At 40.0% G+C, this 7,333-nt stretch overlaps 1 pseudogene; it reads left to right on the plus strand.

The window, feature by feature from the left end:
- Positions 1–6,873, plus strand: part of LOC147438946 (uncharacterized) — a 28,477-nt pseudogene extending 21,604 nt beyond the window's left edge.
- The last annotated feature ends 460 nt before the right edge of the window (positions 6,874–7,333 follow it).

Here is a 7,333-nt window from a genome sequence, read left to right on the forward strand (position 1 = left end):
CTGTGCAATTGTGGCTTGATTGAACTACACTCTACCCCCACTCGCCCCGTTTTGTTAGTGTACCCACATCGTGCGCAAAAGGACTCAATGAATTTTTCACTCCTCCCCCTATCGCACCGGTCCATCTCTTGCCCATAGTGCTCTTGTCATCTGTGAGCTTGTCATCCTCCTATCGTGTTGTTCTAGCTCTGCGGCCACACCACATAAGAACCTTGAATCACCTTGTTAATTGGATTCCTAAGGTTTTTCTAAATCATGTACAAAAGCACTTAGAGACTTTCACACTCCCCATGTTGCGGGCAAGAGCTAAAATGATGCAACATGGGGAGTGTCAAAGTCTTTGAGCGCTTTTGCACATGATTTAGAAAAATAGTCCAAATAATAAGGTCACTCAAGATTTTTGTGCATGGTGTGTGCATGGAGCCAGAACGACGCGATGAGGGCATCATACAGGTTGTCACTACCCCCCTCATCGCGTCGTTCTGGTTCCATGCAAACACCATGCAAAAAAATCTTAAGTGACCTTATTATTTGGACTTATTTTTCTAAACCATGTGCAAAAGCGCTCAAAGACTTTGACACTTGCCATGTTGCATTATTTTTGCTCCTACCCAGACCGCGTGAAGAGGGCATCATACAGCTTGTCACTCCCCCCCTCATCGCGTCGTTCTGGCTACATGCACACACAATGCAAAAAAATATTGAGTGACCTTATTATTTGGATTCCATTGGTTTTTCTTTATATGTACAAGATATTAGGAAAAGGCCTATTTGGTGCCACACTACGCCTTGCTTGCACAACGGGATAGGGAGTATTTTTAGAATCTCACTATCCCCTCATGTTGTGTGGGTCATTTTTGGAACACCAATTTGGTGCCACATTACCCCAGGATAGGGGGTTAGTTTTAGAATCTCATTACCCCAATCATGACATGTGGGTTATTTCCATTCACAGATTCACCTTTCCTGCCTAATATAGATGTCTTTTTATATAGAGATCTATTAAGCATATTGGACCCAAGCATAGTCACAAAATTTTTACAATATATAACACTTGTAACTTTTAAAAGCTATATTATTTGAAACTTTTGAAATCACAAATGAGTCCGAAATGCCCAAAAAACCCGAAAACGACTGGCTATATATGGCCAAAAAAGGCCTCCGGAGGCACTATCCTGTACGGCGCGAGGAGAGGGTAGCCAGAGTCCTCTCTGGGTGTCAGAACAAGGCATATAGCCAGTCGTTTTTGGGGTTTTTGGGCATTTCGGACTCATCGGTGATGTTAAAATTTTGTCATTTTGCTCTATTTGAAAGTTGTAATAATAAGTTGAGTCAAAATAGCTGAAGCAACAAAGTTTTATTAACATGGCTTAAAGGCAAAGAGACTCTGGAGGGTGATGAAGATTCTAATAATGATGGTCCATGCCAATGGTTTCTAGATGTCATGTTATAGGATCATGGTCACATGGAAGTCTACATAGAAGAGTGAAAAAAATTCAAGCTCAAGTTTGATCTCACACAAATGTTAGAATAGTTAAAGGGAAACTTGTCTTAGGAGTTATAGATGAGTAAAATGATTGTGTGGCAAAGGGGAGATAAAGTGTTAATCCTGATGTTGCAATGCTAGAGGAACATATGTTGTAACTTTACAAGGCATTATATTGTGAAAATGAATGTTTTGCAAGGAGATTGAAAGTAAATTTACAAGGAGATTTAAAGTAAATTTACAAGTAATTACATTGTTAAAATGATATTCTTTTGCAAGGAATGATATTGTAACTTTGCATCTAAATAGTCTCCTCCTTGGAAGGATTGTGATGTTCACAGCAAGGTGGTTGTTGTTGGCTCTTTGATCTCATCCTCTATAATTGACTCCCTTGGTATCGACTTAGTTATTTTAGTGCATTGCTTCTTCTTTGTCATCCTCCATTTCTTGTTCATATGAAAAATGAAGTTTGTGCTTGATAATGTGACTTCTGAGAAAACTAAGTGAATCTTTTAGCTTTCAAACCTCCTATTGAAGAATCCTGCAAAACATTTTCTGTAATTTTAGAAATAGTTGGATCAATCTCCAAATACAGATGGCCACCATGGAAATCTATTTATGAAAGTAAGGCTTCAAAATTTTCTATTTACCTTCGAGTTCGTGGATCAATAGGATACAAGTTGACTTCTGTCCATATCCATTTGCTTGCTCCGTTGGCTTTGTAATGCTTGAGCTCGGACGCCTGCAACCTTTGATACACAACCCTCGCGGTTTCTTACACTTGGTTGAGCTTGATTTTCATATGGAACAACTTAATGAGTTTCTAGGCAGAGTGCAAATGGTGAAAAAGCTTGTGAGGCTGAAGGGAGCTTCTAACCAGAGCAAAACTAGTGAGTTTGGAAAACTTGTGAGACTAAATTGAGCTTCTAGGAAGAGCAAGACTAGTGAGAAAATTTGGAAATCTTGTGAGGGTGACGAGAGAAAAATGGTTTCCATGCAGAGTAGAAATGATGGGAAAACTTTTGAGGTTGAAGCGAGCTTGTGGCCGAGCAAAACTAGTGAGAAAAATTGGAAAGCTTGTGAGGGTGAAGAGAGCCTAATGAAATGGCTTGAGAGAAAGAGTAGTGAGGAAAACCATCATTCAAAAGTGAAAATTTTGTATTTTCCGCCAAGCCAACAAAATAGGTCCTGTAGGGGAGAAAGTAGTGTGAAAATGACATCTTTTGTCCATATTGAAAGATCTGTACCAGGATACTCTTTAAATGCTCAAGATATGCTTTGAATACCCAAAACGGTCAAATTTGGATCCGTTTTGACCGTCAAATGCTCCGCTAATTAGCAAGCTAACCAATTCCTTACACAGCCCTTTTTGAGGCCCTTTTGGCCCTAATGTGAAATCCACAAAGCAACAATACAACTTTTTTCCTTTCAATCGAGACGCTTCCATAAGAACTCAAAGAGTGACAAGGTGATCAATAGTGCTATGATGCTTTCAGAAACCTGCTTGGCCTAGTGCACGTTTGCCGTTCTTTTCAGTCCATTCACTTATCTTCATCTCCATGATACATCCAAATGACTTTGCCATCAAAGAATCAACCATTATACTGCGATAGTTGTTCACATTGTTTACATATCCTCCTTTGTGCAAAGGTTTGATCCAATTTGCACTCCAATCATGAGGCATGCCAAACTGAAGTGCAAGTTTAAACATATCGCGTATTCAATATTGTGTTTTCTTGCTTGTCCATTTAATCATTTCAGCCTTGACACCTTGAAGTTCCCCTGCCTTGCGAGTAGCAAGTTTCTCAAGCACGAAACATACATCTTCAATGGTAAAGAAGGGAGACATAAGCGGAAAGGAGCTACAACACTCCATCATATCAACATTGGGTTGCTCACAGAGGTTCTTGTAATGTGTATACATATCCTCAAGAGTCAAGTCACCAAAGCTCTCAACACGCGCCTTTTAGGTTTTGCCCAAAACTTACCACATGCATGTGCTTTCTCTTGCGCTAAAAGAAGTTGTGTTTTAACTTCCCACCTTCTCCTCTTTTTTTGAACAAATGCTTTGTATGTGTGTGAACTGTGAACGTTCCAAGTAAGCTTCCTTGTCTTTGCTTGCATCTAACCTTAGCAAGTGTTTTTGGGCTTGACTACATTCCATGTAAAACCATTTCTTCTTGGTGCTACCCTTTTTAGACATTTTGCAAGACATGCGTTTCACCGAAAAGCATTCCTTCACACAAGAGCAGTTTACTTCTTTGAAAAATTTTCACTTGCATTCTAATGTTTGGCTCTCTTGATGCTCTGTCATGCTTAACATTTGGTCCACCATATCAACATATATAGGTGCTCGTTTGAAGTCTAGATGTAGGTACGAATGATTCATATCATGATTGGAGGCTACATGCTCTGGTCTTTTACCACACTTGAGGTCAATACATAGCATCCTATGACCCGATTCCGGATTCCATTCACCAAGTCTAAAGCTTTGTATGCATTCTAGTGTGGCTTCCGAAAATAACATATAGTCAATCACACTATCACCATTTTCTTTCTACATGTAAAGTCATTGGTGCCTTGCCATAAAGATACACCATTTGCAATGAGCATTCCGGTACTATTGCACATATGTAGAAGTGACTTTCCATAGTGATCCAATTATTTTTGCATCATTAGAACTTCGATTATACATGTATGAGTCATCCATTCTTCTTGAGACATGCGGCATGTCGACTTGTTGTGTGTCGTGTTGTAACATATTTATGCAGGCATTCATGTCTCCAAAGACAATGACTTCACCATGGTCCTTGTAATGAGCAATGTCTTCCTCTAGTTCAACAAAGCTAATCTCTATCCATATCCAAGCGAACATAAAAGTTGGAGTCATAGTGAGGAATGTAGCAACCAACCACAAACATGACTTGACCATTTGGTGGGCTGATTTTCAGCCATAAGTAGCCTTTATACTTATCTTCTTTGACAATGGAAACATCTTTCAAACCCTTTTTGATCGTACATGCTATGCCTCCTTGGCCTCTGCATTTTTTGCATTTTTGGCCTACATCAAAGAATACACGTCATATTTATCAAATCCAAGAATTCGTTGCACATCATGCTTCCATGTTTCAACAAGAAGTATCACATCGGAGTCGTTGGTCAGCTCATCAATGCCAATTCCCGCATTCCATGGATAGCCGTTACAATTCCAAAAGCTTATTCTCAAGCTTGAGTTGGTCTCATAGATCATGTGTCCCTATTTGTTGGGTGCACTTGCATCTTCCTCAAGTGACTTTTCTTCTTGAGATGACACCTTGACCTTCTTGGTTCTTTCCTCATATGCTTTGCGACGTATATTTTTTTGCATAAGAGTGCGATCCTCATATACATTAAAACCCGTTCCTTTGAAGTAGATCCAACTATTGTCAAGGATGATCTTTCTCTTTACCTCATCAGTCACGGTACATACAATAGGTCTTTCTCTCGAGCGAGGGACTCCTTGTTTTCCAACTCGATGTGCATCATAAGCCATGATTCCAGACATGCCAAAGTATGTAGCTAAAAACTCTTCAATAGCTACCGCAAGAGATTGGGGTGTTTCCATACTTTCCTCCTTGATTTAACGAATGACGATGTTCTATGAGTGTTTTTGCCGTTTTTGCAATTTTTGAGTGTCCACATTCTCGACATTCTTTGCTTGGACAACGGCTTGCGTGATAGGAGATATAGAAACCACATTATCCTTACATATATCAGCCCATGATTTGGATGCATTTCTCATCTCACATACATCATGTCGTATTGTATATATCATTTCCTCTTTCGATACACGATCACTCTCAACTTTGCTCAAGCGCTCTTTCAATACATTCGTGTCCACAAGAGAGCACTTACATTCTTGAACTTCATTCTCAAGATGCATCAAGCGTGTTGTTTGCATTTCAAGAACCTTCTTGAGGTGCTCATTCTTCACAACAAGACCTCTTAAAGTGCCATTCTCCATTGCAAGTGCACGCAGCTATTCACCTCACTTGTTGATGGTTTCTTGTAATGAGATCAAGTAAGCCATGATCATTGCTTCCGTTGTTGTAGACGATGTGGTTGGATTAGCATCCAAAGTCCTTGGAGATTTTGCATCATTCTCCATGGCGAGTGTGGATTTTCCACCCTTGCGAGTTTTGTCCGACATTGCCTTCAAGTCGGCAACAAAAACACAAAGTTTTGACAGCTTTTTCAATTCTAAAGTGCTATTACAGCAAAGCCTTCCATTGCTCAAAAAAATTCTATCTTTACATCAATGCATAGAGGGCTTTGCGCTCTTCAATTGAGGCTATAGATCACCTACATTGGAGTTCAAATGAAGAAGTTATGATCAAAAGAGTGAGCTACTATCTACTAGGTCAAAATACGGCTGAGAGAGAGAGAGAGAGAGAGAGAGAGAGAGAGAGAGAGAGAGAGAGAGAGAGAGAGAGAGAGAGAGAGAGAGAGAGAATTCACTTTGAGTCTTTCTTGGAACTTCTTCTGTCTGCACGCATCCATCACAAGAATAGCTCACCCACCTTCTCGTAGGTATTCAGCTACGCCTCCCAAGCATTCCAAATATTGATGTCGATCTCTTAGCACGACTCCCAGAGCCTGTTCTCCTTTTAGGTCTCCAAGTTGGTCAAGAAGTCCAACAAATTCTCCTAATCCTTGGAACAATTTGTTTATGATAGGGCTGTTTGCTCGGACGACAAAGGAAAATTTGGAGGATTTTTTTTGCAAAGGAGGGAAAGGTAGGCTTGTTATGGATGCTCGTTCACGAGCATCCCGCTGGTTTTCATTCATCACAATGGAGACCTTCACAGTTGTAGAACGATGCATAAAGTACTTAAATGGAGTCACACTGGATGAGAGGGTTCTAACTCTTGAGAAGGCTAAGCACATACCGCCAAGGACTCGTACTCCTGGAAGATATTTGGGGTTTACGAGTCCGGGGTATGGTGATCGTAGGAGACATTATGAGCCACTACATGACTCATATTGTTTCTAGTGCTGTGACTATTCCCCAAAGTATTCTCCATATTGCAACCAGAAGCATGGTCAAGATTGTGATAGATCATTGCCTATTCACCCTATCAGACCCAAGGCGTGATTGTTCTAGGTATAGGTCACCATCTCGGTCACCTTATTCAAGATAGTATGGTGATTGTAGGAGACATTACGAGCCGCCACAAGACTCATATTTTTCCTAGTGGCGTGACTATTCCCTATAGTATTCTCCATATTGTAGCCAGAGACACGATCGAGATTGTGGTAGACCACTAGCCTATTCGCCCTATTAGAACCCAAGGTGTGGTCATTACAGGTCTAGGTCACCATCTGGGTCACCTTATCCAATAATATAGTAGTGTTGTGCATGAAACTAGGTAGCACTTTTAGGTGAGGAACATTACTCGAAAAAAACCTAGGTTTAGTGTTATCTCACCTCTAAATTTTTAGAATTACCACTCGAGTTTTTTTTCCATGGGTTTTGGGAACCTATGAAAAAAAGGGATTTATATGGTTTATTAAATGTATGGAGAGTGAGCAAAAAGTAAAGCACATTCGAAAATGGAAAAGTGAGATTTCTTAAGGGTGAATATACAAGTTACAAGTTTTTTAGTATGTCCATGTAAAAAAAATAATAATATATATATGTGTGTGTATGTGTGTGTATGTATGTATAACATTGTGTAGACTATTAGTGGTCTTAGTGTTAGACTCTAGTGTGTTCATTTCACGAGGAGCGAGGAGTGATTCTTATCACAGGTCAAGTACACACTGCTCACTGTTGAGCATCATCTTTAATTATCACCAGTACAACGG

The sequence above is a fragment of the Adiantum capillus-veneris genome, chromosome 16, assembly GCF_014529385.1.
Source record: "Adiantum capillus-veneris isolate H3 chromosome 16, ASM1452938v2, whole genome shotgun sequence".
NCBI lineage: Eukaryota > Viridiplantae > Streptophyta > Polypodiopsida > Polypodiales > Pteridaceae > Adiantum > Adiantum capillus-veneris.